The sequence below is a fragment of the Halyomorpha halys genome, unplaced genomic scaffold, assembly GCF_000696795.3.
Source record: "Halyomorpha halys isolate HHAL.00 unplaced genomic scaffold, Hhal_1.1 Scaffold1578.1, whole genome shotgun sequence".
Lineage (NCBI taxonomy): Eukaryota > Metazoa > Arthropoda > Insecta > Hemiptera > Pentatomidae > Halyomorpha > Halyomorpha halys.
In genome coordinates this window covers 41,023-45,002 of record NW_027108835.1, presented here as the reverse complement: position 1 = coordinate 45,002, position 3,980 = coordinate 41,023, and the positions used below count along the sequence as shown (strand labels likewise).

Genomic DNA, 3,980 nt, shown 5'->3' with positions numbered 1-3,980 from the left:
GACCCTGGGAAAGTTAACCCCTCCAGGGTAAGAATGTACGCCAGTTTTTGAACTTGAACTTATTGTTCGTTACAGATAAAGACAGCTTTTTTTTGTTCTATGGTTCGGGGAGGATATATCAGTGATTATAGTATGTGTTTTAGGGCTAGATTTCCCTTAAATAACCCCTGTTTTGCAAGCAGATTTAATCCATACCCGTGTAACGTTTAATAGTAAAGAAGATGAAAACATGCTTCATTTAGTAGACAGGTATTCCGTTTTAAACTGATATAGGAAAAAATATTTAGATGAACATATATTGGACAGAAAAAATTGTAATGGAGATTTTAAATTGCAAACGTTGGAAAGTCACAAATATATGTAAATTTATTTTTGTATAAGAAATGTTATTTAACTATAAACTTTAGACAATTTTTAATAACAGAGTGTAATTATAATATGGAATTAAATATTGTAAGATTAGTCATAGAAAATCCCAAATATATATAGTAATCATAGAAAATACCATACCAGTATTGTGTGTTTGTATATAATATAATATAGAATATGTAAATGTGTAAATAAAAACACTGATCTATTCTATTCTGTTCTATTTTAATCCCTGTTTCTGTAAAAGCATAATTACTTTACGCTCATTAATTTAATTTTCTGTTCAAACGGAAACGTCAAAATCTATGTTAATAAAAAAACTTAGTGCATAACGCAATTACTAAAATATACGCGAGACGAATCGGGTCATTTTTAAGATATTAATTTTTTTTCAGATGAGGAGAAAATAAATAAATTAAAATCCATTGTGACGTTTTAAATTTTCTGAGTATAAATAATCTTGATCCAACAAACAGAATTATACCGCAATCAGCTGTAGTTATTTAAGGTGAGAAAATTTATTATTATTTATCCTTTAATATAGTAGACTTACAGGGATGTGGGAGCACTGATATGTATGTATAATTTTAGAACCTTTTTGTATTATCGTTTTATGCATTTGCTCATTAATTTAAAGATTACTTATTGTGAATCATCCGATTTGTTTTCTTATGTAAAACAATATATTGTTGATTTTAATAAATGAGTTTAAATATATCGATATAATCAAAATCAAACAATGCTTCCAGTAAAGTAGCACTTTTTTTCCGACGAGTTTCCGTTATTAATTTTGGATTATTTAAATTTTAAGGAGGGTTTTTGTTTCTTTTCATGTACGGTGTTAATGTTAACACTCATAACTAGACAAGATTTTGTTCAAATTCTACGTTACTATAACTGTTGGGAAGCTGATTTGTTATCTTACAATTCACATCTAGACATTTCAGATTTCATTCATAGGCAAATTTAATGTTAATTGTATTTTTAACTGCATAAAGACTAGTTTCCAAAAGTACAGAATTCTAAAATTAAATCTTCAAAGTTTTATTTTAAATATTTATATCTAATTTGTTCAAGTAGGGCGGTTTTGTGTTGTTTATTATAGAACTCCAAACCACTCTTCAAGTTTCGTTTAGACTGATGAAGTTCTGTTAAAATTAATAGAATTTTTATGATTTTATGAGAAAAAAAAATCTTTTAGAAAATCAAAATTTGCCATAAAAATCCGTATTTAAAGTTTCAAAAAATAATACCAACGTTGTTTCTCCCTACAAAAATATTGTATTTCACTTTTGTATAGTCGGCCAAAATGTTCTGAATTCTGAAATTGAAGCAAAATTTAGTCATATTATACCACAATGGAGTAATTAGTTTTTGTGCAGAATAAGAAACAATTATTGCCGATTGTATTAAATGAGTTTAAATAACACAAAGCCATAAGAACCGAAGGATAAATCCATTAAATTAGGCTTCAATTTGACCATTTTTTTACAACGTTTTGTAGAAATAAAATATATTATCCTGTCATTTTCTACCTGCGTTAACACAAATTAAAGTGATCTGCCAAATTTATTTTTCCAGCTTATATGTACTACTACTACTGTATAGAGAGCATATTTCGGTTTTTGTGATTAGGTATATACTTTAACTCATTCAATACAATCGGCTCAATAAAAGTCAATATAAATGTTTTTTTTAGGGTGATAAAAGTTTTATATTAGTTTTTCGTACATCCGGAAACACTTTTTGGCGTTGGAAATGAATTTTTGAAGAAACTGTGTCACATTCAGACTGCAAAAGGTTCCAAATGAGGAAACAGGAAATAGGGTAGGTGCTGAATTCAATACCATACATGAAATTAGAAAAAATAAGTTGATGTGAGGTTGACGCATGCGATTTGCTAAGTAAGGCCCAGAGAGGAGGAGAGGAGATGAGACGGAAGATGTGAATAGAGGACGTGAGGTAAGGCAGAGGATTAATGCTACAGATTATGCACTGCAACAGATCATTGTAGAGCAGAAGTATTGGCTATCGGCATGTGGCATTGTTGCAAGACCCGAAACATTGGTTGGTTATCCGGTCTACAAGTACCACCAGTACAACTTTCCTCATAGTCTAGTGAAAATAGCTTACAATTTTGCTGTACTAAGAAGTAAGTGTAAATTAATTTCTTTTAATAGATTCTTATGTAAAAATATTTTTTTTTTTTTTTTTTTTTCCGAACCCTCTAAAAACAGAAATAAAATGTGAATTAGTAGTGCATTACTGTGCAAGAAAGAAAAGTAATTCGTGTTGTGTCTTACCTTTTACTACCTTTGGTATTTTAAGGTTACCTGTTATATTTAATTTTGCATATGTGTTATCCATTCAGGAGCTATTTTGAGTCCGGAGGTGAGGGGCCTCCTCGTGTTGTATCGCATATATGATAAAAAATAAAATAAAAATAAAAATGAAGATAAATAAAAAATAAAAATAATAGAGACAATAGATAATGGTGAAATGATAAGAGAAACAGTCTGAAATCAAAAGAAGTGTGAGGGAGGGGGTGCACTAAGCAGGAACTGAACACCACAGTCGGGTAAATATAGGTTTCCTATAAAAATTTAAAATAGCATATTCCTTCATAAACATACTGTTTATATACTAACATTTGTGTTATTTAATTCAATAATAATTTAATATTTAATCCTTCAAATTTTACTAATTTACATAATTAAGGAACTAGTAATACTTTAAGAGTTATTAGCTATATATTAAAGTATTATATTGAGACAATTTGGAAAAAAAAACCCAGCCATATGAGGCCTACACACCTCCAGGGAGTGGTTAACATTTGAGGCGTTCGGTTGTAAAATATGGGAACAGAGAAAAAGAAAACATGTCGGAAATTGATTGTTCAGTTTTGAGGATAATATTTGCTACTTAGCTCCAACAAATATCACAAAATTATTACCCAATTATTTTGAATGTATCGGAAAATATAGCTTTTACTAGTTACTACTTACAACATTTTTTTTTGGATATAAGAAACCATTTTCTACAATATTTGAGTCACTGGGTCGAAAAACGTGGTATCTGACATTTAGTTTGATTTGGAGTTTTTGTTATCGCGTTAACGTGGCTCACGAAGGATCACAGTGGCTAACCGATGCTATTTTGGCCTGTTAAAACAGTTCTGGAGTAAGCTCATTAGCAGAAAACAAAGGTCCATTTGTATAAATACTATCCATAAATTTTAAGATAATGCTATACAAATAAAATAGCTTAGGTGGTAAAGTATTAACGATTTTAAGATTTTCTGTTTTATTATTGCCGTGCTTTTGTTTGTAATGTTCCACTTTGTAGATCTGCAAGTTTTGATAAATGACTATCAGCACCATAACATTCGATCCCATATCTTAATGTCGATACCAGCCACCACTGGCGTATTACTAGTGATGCGGCGAGAGAGATGCACTGGGATCTCTTGAGCTCTGCTCTACCCCACACACGTGGGGGATAGAGTTGGCTCAGGGATCCTCAGGTCGATTGTGTAAATATTGTATATATTATTTTATCATTATGTTATTTTATTTTTCATACAGATAGTTTGATTATGTTCATCTTGTCTA

The 3,980-nt window shown here is 30.2% G+C and overlaps 1 protein-coding gene across 7 annotated transcripts in view; it reads left to right on the top strand.

The window, feature by feature from the left end:
* The first annotated feature begins 778 nt into the window (after positions 1–778).
* The window catches only part of LOC106690107 (procathepsin L), a 25,174-nt gene continuing 21,972 nt past the window's right edge, over positions 779–3,980 (top strand). For 3 of the 7 annotated variants that reach the window (XM_067047172.1, XM_067047171.1, XM_014435397.2), the window contains exons 1-3: positions 779–877; positions 2,069–2,196; positions 2,279–2,521. The gene's annotated coding sequence lies outside the window, so the exon portion shown is untranslated. Of the gene's footprint in view, positions 878–912; positions 945–2,068; positions 2,197–2,278; positions 2,522–2,559; positions 2,948–3,980 lie in introns of those variants that run through there. The other 4 variants (XM_014435395.2, XM_014435402.2, XM_014435404.2 and 1 more) reach the window with 4 other exon arrangements.